The following is an 8,459-nucleotide window of genomic DNA, read 5'->3' as shown; positions in this document are numbered from 1 at the left end:
TCGTTAACTAAAAAACAATACTTGTACAAGTGGCATTCAAACATGTTAGTGTCAAAAACACATTATATAGTTGCATAGAAGCCCTCGTGAAGGTTATTGAGTAAAAACATGGACTATGTTGATTTATGTACTTATGTTATTATGGCCCCCCTTTTATCAAACTATTAGGGTTTTTTTATTGCAAGCCTCTGTGGTAAAAACTCCGATGCTCATAGGAATTTTATGAGCGTCAGAGCTTTTACCACAGCGGTCAATGATAATAAACCTTTACGCAGCTTGATAAAAGGGGGCACATGTTTTTTGTAACCCACTCTGAAACTGAGTTAAGGGATATACCGCCCTCCTTTAATCAAGCTGCAATAGAATGTTTTAACATGAGCCAGCAAGGTAAGTGCTCCAATGCTCATAGGAATTCTATGAGCATCAGAGCATTGACCTTGCTAGCCTACGCTAAAAACCTCTAGCACAGCTTGATAAAAGGGGCTGATGATGGATAAAACTCCAGCACAGCATAACATTAAAAAACAGAGAAAATATTTCTTCCCTCAACATGTAATTAAACTCTGGCATTTGTTGCCAGAGAATGTGGTAAAAGCAGTTAGCCAGGTAGGGTTTAAAAAAGGTTTGGATAATTTCCTTAAAAAAAAGTCCAGAAAACAATATTAAAACTGCTTATTCCTAGCACAAGCAGCATAAAAATCTGTTTTATTCTTTGGGATCTTGCCAGGGACTTGTTTTATTCTATGTATAAGACACCTTAGTTTTGCCGAAACATGACCCGTGTTGGGTCACTTGTAATTTTATATTTTATTTGGGGTTTTTTTTCAGTGGGTCACTTGTGACTGCATATATCCTTTGTGGATTATTTTAAAGATTTTTTTGGACTCTTATTAAACTATAACTAGTACATACGATCCTGTTCCACAATTTTTGTTGTTTTTCCGTTTTATTTCTCTTGTGGAACCCTTTGGTGCTATTTGCACTTGGTTATTTTGACTTCTAGGTTTGCAAAGAGCAATACCCACATGTAGTTTACATTTTACAATCTGCATATTTAAATATGCACATATTATTGGTTACCTCCTTGTGTGATTCCTATGCCAGATATTCAAGTGCAGGTTTGCAAGATACTGTTCCTATATGTTGGTTGCCATTTTACAATCTACATATGTAGTTGTTTGCACATTCCTCCTTCCCCCCTTCCTAAATGGGTTTTTACACTTTTCGTAATGGCTTCTCCTTTATTACTGGTGTTATTACATCACATACACATTTATCCTTGGCAGTCCCTTCCCTTGATTTCTAAGAAACACTGAGGGCTCCTTTTACTAAGGTGCGCTAGCGTTTTTAGCGCACACAGGAAATTACCGTGCGCTATTCCACGCGCCACGCTTCTAGAACTAACGCCAGCTCAATGCTGGCATTAAGGTCTAGTGCGCACAGTAATGCAGCACGCGCTATTCTGCGCGTTAAAGCCCTAGCGCACCTTAGTAAAAGGAGCCCTGAGTGTACTATGAAACACAGTGTTTCTTAGTGCAGCGCTTTTGGCAGGAGTTTTTCACGACTGTTCCATTTGAGATTTTGTTTATTTTCATCCAATTTGGTTTTTTGAAACTCTATGTACCATACCTATGGGATCCCTGGGGAAGAAGTGTTTTTCGAAACACGGGCCATGTCGGGTCTGGTACACACGAGATCAAGGACCAGTTTTGGGATAAATTTGGTTTATGTATGTTATATATGCTTTTATGACTTTTATTGAATAAATTCCTGCAACTTGTACATTTTTCTGCAGTTTTGTTTTTGTTTTTTTAGAACAGGTCCTTCATGAGTCAGATCCTGTTTTAAAATACAGTTGGAATTGTATACATACTAATTTAGACATGTCAACTCCAGTTTCTACATTCAGTCTAAAATATGCCTCTACTTGCACTTTCATGCTAATTTTCCTATCCTTCATTCCATGTAAGACCTATTTTTTTGAAGGAGTGACTGGTTAAACTCTTGCTACATCATATGTGAATCTGTAGTTATCCTATAACTTTTCACTTCCATTGAAAATACACTGGGACTTATAAAACTAATCATAATTTTCTCCAGCTTTTCTGGCTATAAAAGAAACTGGGATAAGACAGAATTAATGTTTCTAAACAGTTACTGTAAACATTTCTAATTACCTGATCTTAAACTAAAATGGATATCAGACTCAATTAAATACCTAGGAATTTATTTATTTATTTATTAATTAGAGTAACTTGATCATTTTTCAGGGAAGAGGAATGCAGACACAATCGGCGTAATTATCTCAGCAATCTCCACCCCACTGCTTTGCTGCTCTTTGTCTATCAACTTCTCTTGAATCTTCTCTGAGAGCTCAGGATCTGTGAAATGGTCTGCAGCAAACTCGCAAATGTTCTGCAGTCTCTTCAGCAAGACTTCTCTGATGAAGCCGGTCAGCAGAAGCTCCACCTCGGGATGAGACAGGAGATATTTTTCATTCTCTACACGACCCTTAATCTGCTGCTCCCTCAGTTTCTACCCCTGATCCTGGTTCAGCGCTTCCCGATCCAGTTCCTTCATGCTGGAGCTGCCGACCGTTGCCAGGACCACCGAGACCTCGCCCCTTGCTCAGAGAATTTATTTTGACAGAAAAATATTAATAGCTATAAAGATAAATCTAAACAAAATTATACAGAAATCTTTATCAACATAGTTGCCTCTCCACTTATTCTGGTGGGGAACATTGGACTCTAAAAATGCTGATTGTCTCTAAGATGACATATTTATTGAGTTTGATACCCATATTATTCCCTGTTTCCTTTTATAAATTTGTAGAGAAATTACTTACCAGCTTCTTATGGATTTGTACAGTGGCATAGCAAAGGTGAGAGGTGCCCTCCCCCCCTCCTTCCCCGCCCCCTCCTCTGCTGCACATCACCCTTCCTTTCCCCTGTACCTCTTTAAGTTCCTTGCATGAGAAGCATCTCCAACTTGCTGCCAGTGCCAGCACAGCCTCTGATGTCACTTCCAGAAATGATGTCAGAAGGAGCACCGACACAGCGCGGGCAGCAAGTTGGAGATGCTGCTCTTGCCAGCGAAGAGCTAGAGGTACAGTGGGGAGGTGGAGGAGTGAGCGGCACAGTGGTTGGAGCTACAGCCTTAGCACCCTGGGGTTGTGGGTTCAAACCCCGTGCTGCTCCTTGTGACTCTGGGCAAGTCATTCAGTCCTCCATAGCCCCAGGTATGTTAAATAGATTGTGAGCCCACCGGGACAGATAGGGAAAATACTTGAGTACCTGATTGTACAAACCACTTAGATAAACCTTGATAGGCAGTATATGAAAACCTAATAAACTTGAAACTTGAAGGCGCACGTTCCGCCCAGACAGAGCCCAGGCTGGCCTACCTACTGCCCCCCCTCACTACACCATTGGATTTGTAAGATGCTTAGAATCTCACTAGCAAAACTGAAAGCTCCTAAAACACAGGGAAAAGTCAATTTTCCTGATCTGTTACTTTACCATAAATCTTTTATATTAAGACAAAGCATGGAATGGATTTCTCCATTAGATTCTCTATCTTTCCCATGATGACTTCACTTAAAATGTACATATATCCAATTTGTTCCTTTATCTAAGTTAATTTTACCTAAAAACAGGATGCAGTAACCCTATTATCAAATCTTCACATATGCTTAATTATCTAGACTCCTTATTAAAAATCCCAATATCAAACTCTTTTTCCTTACCTATATGGAATAATCAACCATTCATAATAGATAAGAGAATAATATATTGGTCAACATGGCAAGATCACAATATTTAGGATATTACCGTAGTGCCTTTCTTGATCCAGCAACGATGAACTGAAGAACTGCAACCAATTAAAAGATTCACATTTTTATGCTTGGTTCCAATTAAGATCAACCCTTCGTAACTCCCAACTTTAATATAAAATTTTACATAAAATATCCAATATATTCACTTTTTATACTAAAATATATTGGGGTCCTTTTACTAAGGACTAGAACACTTCCAGGGAATTTCCAGTGCTCTTTCACCTCCTCTCCTCCTGATCCCTTCCTCCACCCCCCAGAGACAAGCAAAGTCCTCGATCAGACCCTCTACCCCTCCACTCCCTGTAGACCCCCCCCCCAGGTCTACCTTTGATAGTCCTAGTGGTCTTGGGGTTCCTAAGGGCAGGAGTGACTCTGGTTTCAAAATGGCCACCATGGCCTCTAGCGGCGCTGGAGAATCTTCTGTACTTCATTGAACTATTTTGAAGATTTTCCTTTTTCCCATTATTTCAAACTCTTCATATCTAAAATGCTGACAGGTTTTATTCTCTTACCAAATAAAACAATTAATAAGCAATTTAGGATACTCTAAATATCAAGATTGTTGAACTAGAATTTCATTAAAGTGCAATTACTGTGGAGATTACATCATGATTTATGGTAGAAATAGAAAATCTTTTATTGCATAAATGACTGTAAAGGAGCTTTTAAACATTTATTAGCTCAATAGTTTATGTATTTTATGGCACATGCTGATCTTATATGAACTGTTCAATAATTATACATTTCAAACACACATCCTTGAGGCTTCATGGTTTAAATAGTACACACATTATTCATGTGGTCTTTTACAGTAATACTACCAACCATTAAAACCTAAATGGCAAAATGCCACAATTCTGAATATGATCCTGTATATGGTTCATACATACTGACAATATCTTTTGTGCCAAATATACCCCTGTTTTACAATCCCCGCAAGAGGTTTTTAGCGCCGGCTGGCATGCTAAATGCTCTGCACTGCTCCGATGGTCATAGGAACTCTATGACCATCAGAGCAGTGCAGAGCATTCAGCGCACCAGTCTACGTTTAAAACCTCTTCCACGATTTTGTAAAAGGGAGGATAATGATATATGCTCTGAATGCTCTACGCTGTATGTATATGTATGTGCTCAGAGACCCAGAGACCACATGAGGAAAAATCCCCAAAGATAAGTCTCACCACCCAATCATTGCATATATGTCTCTACTGAAAAAAAAATCACTGGAAATCAAAATTCAAAAAGATTTTCATGCTTTCAAAACATATGAAAAACAAAACTTATCTTAAAGCAGTTTTGGGGTCCCGACATAGACCATGTTTCATTTCTGCTTCAGGGAACCCGAATGAAGAAACCAATTAGTATAGACAATGTGGATCTCTATTAGTCTTTCAGTATCCTCTCTCCTTGTGTTATTTAAGTCAATGAATAACCACATTTTATGGCATTTTGCAATTTATTTTTTCCTGTTGTATGCGAAAGGAGTTTTTTTTCCCCCACAATCTTTTTTTACTTTTCTTTATTGTTTGCAACTGTTTGTTGTATGTGTGTGGTCAAGACTATGATTTTGCATGTATCTGCTATGACCCACTTTGGGAAAGGCGGGATACAAATAAATAAACTATAAACTATTAAAACCTGCCAGAAGATAATCAATATGCTAAGAAATGCAAGGTCATGCATTTGGGCTGCAAAAACCCAAGGGAACAGTACAGTTTAAGGGGTGAAGAACTTATGTGCATCACAGAAGAGCGGGAATTGCATGTGATTGAATGTGATGATCTTAAGGTGGCCAAACAGGTTGAAAAGGTGACGGTGAAAGCTAGAAGGATGCTAGGATGCATAGGGAGAGGTATGGCCAGTAGGAAAAAGGAGGTTTTGATGCTCCTGTTTAAGACTTTGGTGAGACCTTGAGGCATACCATTGGTAATATCCATTTCCTCATAGCAATCTCCATTGATCACTACCCTCTGTCGCCTTCTGCATTTTCAGTAGTGAGAGACAGACAAGCTCTGCAAGAGTCCATGGAATCTGCCAGTCCCTAATGATTGAAAACATAGTATTGAAGCACCACCAGTGGTGTAGTAAGGGGGGGTAGGGTGGTACATTCTGGACGCCATGTTGGTTGGGGTGCCAGCAACTCTCCTCTCCTCCGCCCCACGCCTCTTCCCATTCCTCCCTGTCATGCGCACACTCCCCTTCCCTTCCCCCATACCTCTAGTTGAAGTTGTTCTCGGTAGTCAACAACATGCTCTTCACAACCCCGTCAGCTCTCCCACTGGTGTCACTTCTGGGTGCCGCACATAGGAACTGACATCAGAGGGAGAACTGACGGAGCTGCGAAGAGCCCATTCTTGATCACCGGGATCAACAACTTCAACTAGAGGTACTGGGGGAGGGAAGTGGGGAGGGGAAGGGGAGGGGGGGGCCCGCCCCAGAAGCCTCTCATCCTTGATATGCCACTGAGCGCCACCCCCTCTGGTAGCACTGCCGTTGGAGGACTCCTGCTCATTATAGAGATAACAGTGCTCAAAGATCAGGCTTTTTATAATTTAGTAAATCAATGGCTGTCAACCCTGTCCTTTGGCTTCAAGTCTATTCAGGTCTTCATGACATCTGCAATGAGTATGCATGAGAAACGTTTGCATACAATGGCAGCAATGCCTGCAGATTCATACCATGTATACTTACTATGGGTCTCGGGAAATGTTTGGAAACCACCATTTTAAGTCATAAAGCATCATTTTGAATCATAACAGATGTACTATTGATTCATGAGAGTGACAGTGGTAGCAGGGCACAGCAATCAATTATAATTTGGCAGCATAAGGTTTATTGAATTTAAGCAAATGTAAAATTAATGAACATTCCGGACAAGACATTACTGACAATTTAACAAGCTAGAGGTTAGAAAATGCTAATAATGTTTTAACTCTCAAAGGTTAAATTTTTGTCTTGGATTTGAAAAACTTTTCATCCTTTTTCAGTGAAATTGAGGGTTAAAAGATAATAAAATCTTATGGTATTAGAATACATTTCAAGAACATTTGTGTATGTTTGTTCCATGCCTTTTGTTTGAGCAGTAGGCTGTGATAAGGCTTAACAATGTGTTTTTGGCTGTAGGCTGATGCAATTGCTCTGAGAAATCAAAACAGCGCTTAGCTCCTGGCATATTCATTTTTTTGTTCTAGATGCAAAATTGCTTATACAATGAGAAAAGTTTGAAATCAACTCCATTTTGCTTGCCAGGAGAAGATGCATTTTCATTTGTGATAACAGAAAACTGGCAATGAATTAATCAAGGCGCTGCAAAAGGAATTTCAATCATAGTCCTAATAAATACAACAGAGGTATATGTGGTATGAGGTGCTGGTGGTGGTGGCAGGGGGGGGGGGGTAGAACTGCCTTTGTAAACAACAGGATACTATTCATTCCTATTTGCACTCACATTATTTAGTTAGACTATCTTAGTTGGCAAAATGTAAAGCTGTAGAGATTTCAGAATATTTGTTGGCACCAGACAAGTACCAGATGTAGTGTAAATTAGAGGGTTGTTTTAATGACCCTGATGACACTTAACATCTTCTTTCACTTTTCCCATTCTTCCTCATCAGTTTCATGTGAGTTGTCATCATGTCTCTCAGTCTTTCTTCCTGAATACATTCTTATTTACAAATGTAAATAAGTAAAATAGAAGCCCTGTATATTCTTCCATCAGCAAATGCCCCTCATCCTCCTTTTGGTTCATTCTTATTTTGGCTTAACTGGTGGTGGGAGTGGGAATCTCTCCTGCTGCTGGTGGGATGTCATGGGGGTGTTTCTTGATGGTGGGAGGGAGTGGGCATCTCTCCCACTGCTGGGGGGTGGTGTCGGGTATTGCTTGATGGCAGGAGGGAGTGGGCATCTCTCCCGCTACCATGGGGGGGGAGGGGGATTGCTTGACTTTGGCGGCAGGAAGAAATGGGCATCCCTCCTGCCGACCTTCAATTTATTTTTTTTTGTGCATTTGTTCTGCGCATGTGCTGATTGCTATCACCAGCAATAGGCACATGTACATTTAGCAAACCTTCGCTACTCTCCACTAACCTCATTTGCATGCGTGTTTTTGGGAGAATGACACACTTTTTAAAAATCATTATGATAACAGCTGCGACAGAATCTAGCCCTGAAAAGGAGGGTAAGATTTACTGTGATCCAACATGCAACAGTCTTGGATGGATTTAAAATGAGTTGATTTTCCTTACACCAGGATGCAATCTTGGAGAGAGACAGATTGAGTTCAGACAAGTTAACAGCAGAGAGGGCACTAAACAAAGACATAACAGTGGTGCACAGGTTGGGGGAGGGGCAAAGGAAAAAGGAAGAGTTTGGCAAGAAGATCATTTCACTTAGGGGAATATGAAGTCTGGCTATGCAACCTGATATTTGGAGATGGCTAGAATGGGTATTTGCTGATGGTGCCTTTTCATGGCTATAGCCAATCTGTATTTTATTATGATATTTAAGACAATAGGCTACTTTGACCCTGGTATTAATTTAAAACCATAGGGGCCAACTCTGTGGGTGCTAGAGTACTACCAATATTTTTTTGTAGCGCTGCTCAGACACCAGAGCTGAAATC

Source organism: Geotrypetes seraphini, chromosome 4 (genome assembly GCF_902459505.1).
Source record: "Geotrypetes seraphini chromosome 4, aGeoSer1.1, whole genome shotgun sequence".
Lineage (NCBI taxonomy): Eukaryota > Metazoa > Chordata > Amphibia > Gymnophiona > Dermophiidae > Geotrypetes > Geotrypetes seraphini.
The sequence above is the reverse complement of the archived record's forward strand: the minus strand, read 5'-3'. Positions refer to the sequence as shown.